We start from the raw sequence: 12,843 nt of genomic DNA, 5'->3' as shown, positions 1-12,843 counted from the left end.
TAATTGTTGGAGGTTTGAGAGGTGTAAAATGAGTAGCACCATCTTGAGTCTGTACAATCAATCAGAGCAGGAATAATGAGCAAAAAATATCTTTTCAACAAAGTTTCAATGAAATCATAACAAGAAAGAAGTGACCATTTAGGCCTCCTTCATTCTCCTTTATATTATGAGTCAGAAATTTAGGAGGACTTCTGAATGTTCCTACTCTTAAAAAATGAAGACGCCTATTTGTAAAACACTTAACCCAATCAGGGAGCACAGCCATGTTTCTAGGGCATTCCTGATTGTTTTTGTGAGCCTTTGAAATCTTGCTATTGTTAATTGAGAATATTTTACGGCCGTGAATGAATCGTGGAAAAAGCCTCTCAAAGTCAAGCTTGAGCACTCCTGGGCTATCATGAACATTTATCAGCTTTTTTGGTGGGAACTTTCTCTCCAGTGTAGTAGAATAGTCCTGAGAACCCCGTCTGCTAATTGCATTGAATTGCTTAAACAGGCTATTTTTGTCTTAAGAAATCACTACCCTTGCTGGAATGAACCAGGCTGTTTCTTCCTGAAAAATTTACTGTTGTCTTCTTACCCTGGTTCTCTCCTGCCCTCTTTGGGTAATCCTACATTCTAACCTTATTTATTGGTATTCTCTCTTTAAAACTTCAGATGTGCGTAATTACTTTCAAAAATAATAGTATAGAATTTTTTTGCAAGTACTTTTACTTTTGATTACTTCAACATTCCCATGAGATAAAGGTCAAAAAATTTAAGCATCACAAGATGATAGTTAAGGTCACACATTTGTAGGGGTGGAACCTAGGCTTCTGTCTCCTAAACCAGGATCACTCCACTGGACTACACAGTATTGAGCACTTGCTACAGACTTTACATATATTAACTCATAATTTTGAAACGTTATTTAATGCCAGTTTTACATATGAGGGGACTGAGGCTTAGAGAGATAAAGCCATGCTCTCCAAATGATACAGTAATAAATCCCAAAGCTGGTTAATATTTGGATGTGATTGAGTCCAACCTTTGAGCCATGCTCTAACACCTCTGTGGCTTGGCCAGAGCTATTTTTCCAAGACCAAGGTCACTTCATTTGTTTGCTTAGGAAATGCCCACATAAAGGTGCCTAGCTTTGGAGATTGCCAGGCTGAAATCAGCCCAAGGTTTACTGGCTGGATTCATCAGGCCTTGGGCATGTCAGAGTCATCAGGGAGGAATAACTGAAACTGGAATGTCCAGTGGGGACACTTCTCCTAGGCTTTTTGGAGGGGTGCCTTTTCAGCACATGCAAAAATGCCGTATGTGCTGGCTGTGAGCCTGGCTGGGTTTTTCACATGTATTCCTACCTTGGGATCATAGTCCTTGCTGTCTTATCCAGCTCTCCAATAAAATCAGGGGTATGATCAGGGCTTAAGAGGGAGGAGTTTAGAAATCCCAAAGTTAGTTTATAACTTTTCAGCTAAGTCATGAGGGAAAAATGCGATTTTCATTGGAAATTGCCTCTATCCCATTCAGGTAGAACTCAATATCTAGGCTTGAGATTATGTACTTTTATAAAGAAATTTCAGAGTTCATTGAAAATGTTATCAGCTACCTACTTGCTACTGATTAAAAAAAAAGACTATAATATTTACTAAGCAGTTAAAGTATCAGGCTATAAACTGTAAACTTTCCTATTGCTGATATTTGATGTTTCTGGTGAAACTCAATTCAGTGCCTGAGATGATATCTGGAAAGTCTGTAAAACTTCAAAGATCTATAAACGAGTCAACTTAACTACCCCAAATATCCCAGTGTGCCATTTGTACTTCAGCTTTCTCACGTGTTTACTTAGAAAGAAAACTCAAACCACACACAGGGGTTTGAAGCAAAGTGCGTCTATTAGTTGGGGAATTCTGAGCTTCTAAAAGAGATGTAGAGTGATTGAGTTCCAGATTACATAGGAGAGGTTGTTAGCCTTTTAAGAGTATCCTTTGTTCAGGTCCAGGTAATAGGAACTAGAGTGCTCCTTAGGATAGGAAGAGATTTAGCAAGTGTTATTTACACAGTGAATACAATGATGGGCCCAACTGGTTTGCAAGTCAAGGAAAGTCAGGGAACTGGGCAGCTCACTGGGCTACACTGTATCTGCATCACACTGCTAAACATAACACCTGTTGCAGGAGTGGAAAATGCTATGGACACATGAGTTACGATTGCTGTGAAAACCATAGCTTTGCATTTATTGACTTCGTTGTGTTTAAAGATTTAGTGTTGTGTCAGCATGTTTGAGGAAGGTGTGCAGGGTAGAATATATGTCTCACTTTCAGATGAAGGTCAATCTAACTTAACACATTCTTTCCCCCTTAACAGAAAGTTACAGAAAGCTGTCAGACTTCAACTCTGGTTCAATAGCTCCAGTTCCACTGGCCCGGCTTAGAAAATACATCAGTCTGGGTCCAACTCAAAAAATTTAGACCCAGAAGGAAAAATAAATTCCCTGTGAGGTCATCCCTCCAGTCTGAACACTATCTGGTAGACTCCTTGAGCCACTAAAATGGCAAAGATCTTGGCCGTCTGCCCAGATATTGGAGAGGATGGAGGAGTTAAGCAAAGGGGCCAGGAGTTGTGGCGCAGGAGAGCATTGAGCCTGAGCCGGGAAACGAGCGACTCAAGGCTCTGTGGACTGAGTGGCTGCTTGTGGTGGAGCAGAGAAGAGCAGACTCCATGTGTGTGCTTGGGGTGGGGAACTGGGGATGCCTGAAAACTGTTCAGAGAAAAAGAAGATGCTTACTCATTACTTTACAAGTGTGGAGTCACAAAGAGTTTCAGAAAATGCGAAACATCACTGTCTGTCTTTTCTTGTTTTCAAAAGTCCAACAGAAATTTAAAGATATAGAAAAAGTAGGGGCAGAGCTTTGATGTTTGTGAGCTCTATTTGGTAAGTAGATTGGGTGTAGAGTGTGCATCTGTGCTTCTGGACTTGCTCCTCAGTACTCAACACCTCCTCAGTCTGCATTCACAGCCAGCAGCCTGTTGCTAACCTTTATAAAAATCAGCCTGAGATGGGGCATTTCAGCAGTGCAGCTCATAAGCGGCAAGCTGAGGAGATCCTTCTTTCTGTAGGGTTGTGTTTTCAAGCCGACTGGTTATCTGAATGAAGTTGAGAGGACCAGCAATCCCTGAGTCCTAATACTGTGTGTCTCAGATTTGTTTTCCAACAGTTGTTTTTTTCCCAGGCATTTGAGAATATTGAGAAAATATTATAATGTTTATTTTATTTTAAAAATGTTTCTAAAAAGCAATGTGGTACCTTTGTATTTCTCTCTGGATAAAATCATGTGAAATTATTTTTTATTGCTGGACAGACTGCATTGTTAACCCTTATCGTATGCAGTGTGTGTCAGTAATGCATTACAGACAGCACACACTTATTGGACTCTGTAGCCTCTTAAAATACGGGTGTAAAAGCTGCTGTAAGCATCAAAATATCTCTGTTCTCCCAAGAGCAGTAGATATTGAGTTACTGATTTTTAGTTTGATGGATATGGTTTAAACACTTACTTTAAATAAAAGTACACATAAAACAGACCCCATTTTTGAAACACGTTTGATCTATAAGAGGTATGAAATAAGAATAGATTTCACTGAGGACTAACATATTCTCCATCAACCTGGTTGGCTTTTTACATATTTTTATAAAAGATAAATATTTTGCACATCCCTTGAGATGGAGAGAAAGTTCTAGAAAGGTGTTACAGTGCAAGTTTTCTTTTTTAAAAGCTGTTTTTGGTTTGCCAGAATCTTCTACTTCTGCAGAATTTCCCTCCAGCCTGTTTCAGCCGAAGACCTAATGGCAGCTGATATCCATGGGAGAACATTCACAAGCCCATGCATTCAGGTCCTCTGGGCACTTTCATTATGAGGATAACATCTTTGTTGGTTTAAGTTACTCTTGCACGTTACAGGATCCTGATATAGAAGGTTGCCTGACTTTATATTTCAAATTTTTCTTTGCTGAGAATACACAAAAAAATCTGTATCTTTGAAGATGGAAAAAAGAATAACCCGCACATCTGCATAATATCCTGGATGTATTCCTGACAGTAAAAACACTTCTCTGCCCACAGTTGCTGGAGAGAATTAGGCTGATAATGGTTTATTTATTCAGCCTTCAAAACTTATAAGTATACTTAAAAATTATATGAACCTAAAAGTTTTACATATACCAAGCTAAAGTCATATATATAATACTAAAACCATTTAGATCTTCATATTCATATGTGTATGAATCCAAAAAAGATGGTCTTTTGTTATGACAAATGCCTTGACTGGTCATTTGGAAGACAAGTCAGGCTCCAGGGCTGTCCCCAAAGACAGAGAGAGGACGTGGCAGCCTCCTAGAGAGCTGAAGCAATTGTTGGAAGAAGTAAGCACGTTTCTAGGAATAATGGATCAAATATGCAAATACGAGAGTAGTTTACATTGCCCATTGTCCTGATGTAAATTTTTTTGTATCTTCAAACCTTTAATAACTTTGGCTTTTTATGTGATAGGAATCATATAAAAGGGGCCCAGCTCATGTAGACTTACAACCCAAGGTGTGAGGAAAATATATTTTTTAATCAAACCAGCAGACAAGCATCATCTTGTGGACTGTGATTTTGTTTAGTCACTTTAATGTATACAGACAGGTTTCCATGTGCAGGAGAAAAAGGACTACCTTCCATGAAAATTCATTTTTCTATAAGAGTTCTTAAATTCATGAATGTAGTCACATTGACCTTTCTCTGGGGGTACGTATAACATGGTTAGGCATCTGTGTTAAATTAGATTTGAAAATTTTCTGCCACTATAACAGGTTTTAAAATATAGGACACTAGCATTTTTTTATTTCAAGCTGATTTCATATATCAGTTCAGGCTTTTTATTACTATGATATTTCACTCAGTTGGTTTTTTTAAATCCCTTCTGTGCAGTTAGATTTAATTGTTTTCATTAAATGTGCTAAAATAATATTTTAAATAGCTTTATAAAATTGGCCATAAAATGAGTTCTTGTTTGGGGAAAATATGCCATATACACATATAAATAGAGGAAAAAATTAGACTTGCAACATACTGGGTCTATGAAATCTGCGTAAATGTAATGGTGTAACATTTGCTTATTTTCAATAAATTATGTTAGATTTACTGATTTCTGCAGTATTATGGGAAGGTCGCATTGCAGACATTAAATCATGGTTCTATACAGAAGTCCTAATGAATGAGTTTTTGGATGGATGCTAGGTTAATGAGATTTCTAATCTGTGTTACTGGGCAAGTTTTTCAAAAACAGATACAAAATCAATTACATAAATTGAACTACTGAATTAAATTGATCGCTTGGATGATTGTTCAAGCAAATACAAACAAAAGAAAATGTTTGAATCATTAAATAATGGAATTTACATAGGGCTCATGGTGAATAATTCAGACATTGTGCCCAGATTTGCAACTGTATTTTGAGTGGTGCCCATTAGGTACAGAATCGTATTTGTTGACCTAATTGCCTATCGCCTGCATTGATCACGGTCCTTTGCAGCTTCTTTATGTGGCTGCACATCGTAGTGGCTGGGGGAGTACTCACGACTGGAGATCCTGACTTCCCTGCTCTGAGGGAGGACTTGGTCAGTGGATTTTCCTTAAAGCTCCCCAGGAGAGGCCAGGCGCGGTGGCTCATGCCTGTAATCCCAGCATTTTGGGAGGCTGAGGTGGAGAGATCACGAGGTCAGGAGATCGAGACCATCCTGGCTAACACGGTGAAACCCCGTCTTTACTAAAAATACAGAAAGTTAGCCGGGCATGGTGGCGGGCGCCTGTAGTCCCAGCTACTTGGGAGGCTGAGGCAGGAGAATGGCATGAACCTGGGAGGTGGAGCTTGCAATGAGCCGAGATCACGCCACTGCACTCCAGCCTGGGTGACAGACAGAGACTCCGTCTCAAAAAAAAAAAAAAAAAAAAATCTCTGCAGCAGAGTCTAATACACAGCCTTGGGTTGAAAACCACTACTCTACTGCATTTGTTGGCTTTTACATTTTTATTAAAACAAGAAAAAAAGCAAAGTTTGTTTCTCCAATTCAGCACTCAACTGGGGACAGTACCTAGTATAGAGTGTGGCCCACCATGAGCCTCAGGAAGTGTTGCCTAAACGAGCTACTGTGTTGTCTTCTAAGATGACTACACGGCCCTCTAAGCAACACCGCTTCCAATAAGACAGTCCAGAAATTAAGCTGAGCTGCTGACAAGTAGAATCAGCCTTAACTCAACAAAATATGAGGACAGAGGACATTTTCTCAATGGTCCTAAGTAGTTGACCTCAGGAGGTGGTGAAGAAAGGGGCTGTAAGCTCAGCACTTGAAGGCATGAGGTACAGAAGATTCTAGAATGGCATCATCATCCTGACACCCAGGCATCAGGAAGGACACAGAGAGGACCAGGGAGGTGTATGTTTTCTAATGGTGTGTTGTTCAGAGGAGGAAATGGCCACCCAAGCCCCATGGAACTGTATCCAGGCTTAAAGGAACTGAGGCTGCACCACCCAAAGACGTAATGACTGCCCAAGAACATCTCAGACAGATAAGAAACTTATCTGTTTGTGTTTGTTTCACTTCTAACCCAAACAGGTTTAGGTGAGAACATTACCAAAGTCTAGGTGTCCCATAAACCAAGTTAGGTGAGTCAAAATTTATCTAAGATTACAAACTTTGTAATAGGTAGTAGTTTTGTCTTTGATACTCCCATGCTTTTGAGTCTGATAGAATATTTGATTTGAGATAGTCCAATATTGTCACCATTAAACCAGGGCGTTGGCAGAAGATTTGTTTCCTCTAGGCTTTGGTCAGCATTAGGAATGATGATAAGATGGCAAGCATTTAGTGTGAATTTGCTTAGGCACAGGCACTATACTAAGTGTTATCCAGGCTTATGTTATGTAATTTTCCCAATAGACTTGAACCAGGATTCTGTGTTGCAAGTGACAGAAAACCCAATCCATACTGGCTTAAACAAAAACAGAAAATGTGCTGGCTCTTATAACAGAATCCAGGTCCAGTGGCAGTTCCAGCTTCAGCTGCAGCGCAGATGAAATTGCCGTGACCTGGCTTCTCTCCTGCTCTCGGCCTTGCTTCTCCTGCAGTGGCTCTGTTCCCTTGAGGCAGCTTTTCCAGGGCAAAACCTGACTCACCCCAAGCTTCATGTCCAGTGAGGAAGAGAAAACATCTTTGTTGTCAGCAGCAACAGAATGCATGAGATTCAGCTTGGTCATTTGCTCACTCCTGAGTCTATTGCTTTGAGCAGGGGACCACAGTGAATGGATTGACTTCGACTTGGGGCACTGCAGCTGCAGGTAGAAATAAGCATGAACAACAGGAAAATGTGCAAATAAAAATCAAAGGCAGCTGTCAAAAGAAGGAGCCATCTGGAGGCTTGGAGAGTCGAAATTGTTCACCTGAGCTGAAACAGTTAGCACGTGGCCTTGTTGGCATTTGGAGGAGGAGGGGGTGACGGAGCACGAGTCAAGTGGCTGCTCTACAGGGTCATATTTTCTTCCCAATCATGTCGCGGGGACAACAGAGCCTGGGGGAGGACCAGATCCCAGGAGGATGAGCAGCCTTCCTTCCACAGGGTCCCTCTCCTAGTCTCTCCAATCGCAAACCCATGTTTTCAAAAGAAATTCTGTGAGGCACACAGCTGTGAGCACTTGTTTATAATAAGTTGTTTCTTTTAATAATAACTGTGTTAAAATATTGGTCCCATGACCGTTTTCCCCCCACCTATTAAGAGGCATTTTCCACACAAGTTCTTATAATTGGCAGTAGGTTAGTCTTTTTAAAATCCTCAACCTTTAACAAATATTTTCACACTATATAAGCCAAAGATAAAGAGGAAGGGCAATTTTTTGACAAAGAAAATTAAAGTAAACTTTGGCCATGCTTGCTTTGTGCAGATCAAGCCTGTCAATACAGGCTTGTGGGATTTGCTCTGCGATGTCAGGTATGTTGCATATTTTGATACATTTAGATGTTTTCTGTTTCTTCTTCTAGTTGGCCTTCGACTGTCAAATTATCTTTACCCTATCCAGTATATTATATGTGTAGTTTTTCCATTGCCTCTAGGATAGTTGTCGATTTTATATAACTCTTTTATGCTTTTTGCATTTTTTCCTTAAAACTCTTGCTAGCCACAAATTCAGTTTTCAGTCACAGACTGGTTTATCATTGACAGTTCCTCATCTTGTATATTACCTACTCTTATTCATTGGCTGCCAATTAAAAGACTTAGCCCTAATTCTACACAATCAGGTTCTGACACTTGAGGTGTTGCTTTTTTGTTTCTACATCATCTTGTCTGTGAAAACTTTCTTGTCCTGATTTGCAATTATATTTACTTTATATGCTACCATTTTTAGTTCATCTTCTTTAGTGTTAATTACTTGATCAAGAATGATGGATTCTTAACAGTATAGAGTGTAAACATCCTGAATCAAATGCTTATAAAGATGAAAATGTAAGTGTAACATTTTGGTTGTATTTGGCAAGAGAATCCTGAAATATTGAACATTCCCCTTGATAAGTTACCTCATCAAACCAGGTCTCTGTACAGAGAAAAAAGCAAAATAATTTAACTTTTCATACTAACAGTGCCTTTAGCCCCTAGGTTATAAACTCTAGTAGACTAGGTGAAATTCCATGGAGAATGATCTTCAGCAGTCATTCCGAATGAACACTAACAGTGCACAGGTTCTAGTCTGCCTATGGTCACCCATGAGCTGGCCTTGTCCCCATCTTTCCAGCCCACTGCCCAGAAAAATGAGAGTAGATCTGCCCATGAGAAAGCCAGAGGAGATCAGTGAACAAGACGTTTTGATCCAAATCAGAAAAAGGAAATGGCTGCAATTTATCAAGACTTTTCTTGGTTGGTGGCTGGACACGGTAGCTCATGGCCACTGAGGTCAGTCACGCCATTGCACTCCAGCCTGGGTTACAAAGTGAGACCCTGTGACTAAAATAAATAAATAAATACATGCATACGTACATACAAAGACTCTTCTCGGAAAGGGGAAGGATTTGGGAAAACAGGATGTTGCTTCCTAGGTCCACCTGACTTAGCCATATCAGAGAAAAGAACACTGTAAAAGGCAAAAGAGGTGGCCAGGTGTCTCCAAAGAGGAGAGCCACCAGGCCTGAAGTCTCCAGGTTTCTTGGATGAACAGATTCTAGCAAAAGAGAAAAAAATACGAGGACTCATCAGTCTTGCTTCCTTGGAGGAATTGCCCAGGCCAGACTTTGTACTTCTTCATGCAAACATATGTGCACGTGCACATACACACCAAGAGAAACAAAAAAGAGTGACTGAGACAGGGACAGAAAAAGAGAACCAAGTAAAAAGAGATGGCTAGAACTTCTTTCAAGGGAAGTAGAATGTACTTACTTCTCTTGATATCTAAGAAAATAATTGTCAAACCTTCACCCTTTCAACCAGTTTGAAAGCTTTACCTTGGGGTAAAATGAGGGGCTTATGCTAGAGGCTTACTAAGAGGAAGCATATGTGAAGGAGACAGGAGTCTCTGACATTTTCCCCATAGAGATCAGTGAATTCCATTATATCCTACCTTCAATACAGAGCAGATGAGTGCAAATACAGAGCAAAATAGGTGTCTGTTCACTTTGTTTCACCATTTTTTTAATACTGTGGACTCCTTTGCCAATCTGGTGATGCCCATGGACCCCCTTCATGGAAAATTGTTTTTAAATACATAAAATAAATGACAAAGAATTATAAAAGAGACTTATGCTGAGAAAGACTTCTACCAGTGGATGGCTCAGGGGAGGGAATTCAGGGAGCCCAGGTTAGGAATCATTGTTACATAGGGCTGAGCACCAAGCAAGGTCCCTGTAGGAAACAGGTGGCATACTCAGGCTGGGATAATTTGAGGATGATTTCATAAAAAGATATTTATAAAGCATGGGCAGATACGGGGAAACCATGAAGTGCAATGCAGTGCATGTTTCCAGAAAAGGCAGGCCTATGATCAACCCCAGATCCAAAGGAAAGAGGGGCAGCATTTACTGGAAGGAGGGTAATTTCAGAAGAGAAGTTACTCATCTTGAGATTGGGTCAACCACAGGTGACCCTTACAGAGAGGGAGTCAGGGGCATATATGCTCTCTCCTTACCCCTCGCCTGATCTGCTGGGATCCCCAGAGATGCCATACATTAAGCAGACTTTTAAAAAATGTAAATCAAATTAGGTTGCAAGAATTCTCATGTCCTAGAGCCAGAGCCAGCCCAAGCCCATCAGTCCGCATTCGGGCCGACCTCCTGCCATTGGATATACAGCATTATGAAAAGGTGGAGCAGGGAAGGAGACCAGTCACCAAGCTCAGATGATATTGGTAAAAAGTGCCTTCACTGTAACCCGGTCTTTATTTTTGTTGGCAAATATTTAGAAATACTTTAAACCATATGTGGAATTGGGAGTAATTGACCCCCCTCCCTTTTGCTAGAGTAATTTTTCTTTTGTGATTTATTTAAAAAGCAACACCCACTGGTAGATTTCCCAGGAAATCTCTTTATTTGCAGGTTAGCTGGCCCGAGATGTCAACTGTGCTGAAGGAGAAATCCTTTACAAGTTTCATCTTGAGAAATGGTTAAAATCACCAGATTCTTTGGGCACAGCTATTTGGTCTTTGAAAATATAGGTGGAGTAGTTGAAAACTATTTGGAAAGTCATTTGTTCCAATGGATTGTATTGTCATTCTGCAAATTACCCAAAACTATTTTAAAAATGAAAAAAAAAAACGATTATTATCTACCCACGGAGATTCATTGACAATGTATACACAATGTTCTGTGATGGTTTTGCCTCTTATAATAATAGAGGGTTAACAAAGATCTGACCCCACCTGTCCTTGTTCCCCAGACAAGAGGCACGTATGTGGTCAGTTACCTTGGTGCGAAGATAGTGCCGATACAGAAATGAAAATCGTTTACTCTGGGAACTTAGCCTGCCAGCACGCCTGTGAAATGATTTGCATACGGTTGTACCAGGAGTTCCCAGAACTCGTTCCTGGGTGTTCCCTCCTCTATTTCCACTGCTGGCTGGCTGATTCTGGGTGTATGTCTCCATGTGTCATGATGTTCTCTTTTAAAATACAGCAAAGTTCAAGAAGTTTTGCTTCCTTAAAAGCACACTTGGTGCTCAAATATGAAATACTGAGCTTTTTTTCCACAGGGCATTTTTGTTTGTTTTTGAACTGCAAAGCAGTTTTCTGAAACTGATCTCCCAGAGTGAATGATGGGAGTATATTTTCTTCTAACGCTGGCTTTCCTCAATACTAAACTGCCACCATAGGTGTCCTGCTGGTTTATCTTCCTTTCCTGGAGATCCCAACGTTGTAGGGGACTTGATGACTAGAGAGGGCGTTTGCAAAGATGAGGATGTCTGCAAAACATTCCCTTTTCTTTTTCTTTTTCTTTTTTTTTCAGGCAGTGATTCTCTGCAGAAGCATTTTTCGTTTTAAGTGAATTCTCAGAGGGCAAACAGAGATGAAAAGGGAGGAACAGCTGAATATTTCTGCTAGTGTTTTGACCAGAACAACCCTAAAATGTTCTGTTTATTAACAAGAGGAGAACGGTTTGTGTAAGGTTAACGTTGGCATTACTTAGCCGGGTCACTCCTGTAGAGCGTCTGCATGAATTAGGAAAGGCTGCCAGGTTTCCATCTGTCAGCAATGCAAGCCCGGCCACAAACACAACTGTCGTGACAACCACACCGAGTTAGTCTTTCAAATAAAACTTGTTAAAAGCTACTGCCTCCAGCCTCCACCCACTGCAGCTAACTGCATTAAATCACCCTCTAACTAGTATTTATTTTCTTAGGCATTCCTTACTTGTGCAGCTGTGGGCATGCTGGCCTTTGATTTAAAATAACCCCACCGGGATGAGCGTTCACAGTCCTGAAGGTCGAGATGTGTTGAGGAGGGTGTCTGAAAGCAATGTCCCACCTGAACCTTCTCAGGCAGTGCCTGTATCCGGGCCCTCTGCATCTTCCCTGTGGGCCATGGTCTATAAGTCTGGGAACTGCTGGATCAGCTGATTTCTTTCAGATGATGGCAAACCACAAAGATCCCCTTAGAGTAAGCCACACTCTTGGTGGTGGAAGGCCCGCCGTCAGGCCAGTTCCTCTCCCCAGCCCCCCTCCACCGCCCCAGTTTTCCCATTATGATGAACTGGGGTGGCAAAGGCAAGTTTGGATTAACTTTAGCTCACCTGTGAAATCCGAGTTGACAAGGGAATCAAAGCTATCACAGAGTCCACTGGCACTGCGTCTCCTGGGGTGTGCGTTTTCTTTTAACTCATATGCTTGAAATCTGTGAGATCAAATGGCCTGGTGACCCCCTGGTAGGACTCTGTTATGTAAAAGCAATTTAATGTTCTCAATATGCTCTTTTAGGTGCTAGGTCCTTTTAGAAGATTTCTCCACGTAGAGAGCTATCTTCCCTACTGGTCAGTGTGGGCTGTAAAAATGGGCACTTGGTTAAAAAAACGCTGAGGGTAGAAAAAGTGAAGTGATGGTGAAACATATTGTGTATTTCTGTACTCTGTATACATTTTTGAAAAAAAGGGACAGCCCTTTCTGATTGTTAGAGGAATACTCGGTGGCTATGCCTGTATCTGAACAATGTGGTTGGTACCAAACCTTTAAAGAAACATTTATGCCTAAAATATTATGAGATAAATAGAGGCTTTTAAATATCAAATTCCAACTTCTGCGCAGCTTCTGAAGTGTTGTAGGAATTGAAGGAGCTTATGGTGTCTAG

Source organism: Hylobates moloch, unplaced genomic scaffold, assembly GCF_009828535.3.
Source record: "Hylobates moloch isolate HMO894 unplaced genomic scaffold, HMol_V3 SCAFFOLD_4, whole genome shotgun sequence".
NCBI lineage: Eukaryota > Metazoa > Chordata > Mammalia > Primates > Hylobatidae > Hylobates > Hylobates moloch.
Note: the sequence above shows the minus strand (reverse complement) of the source record.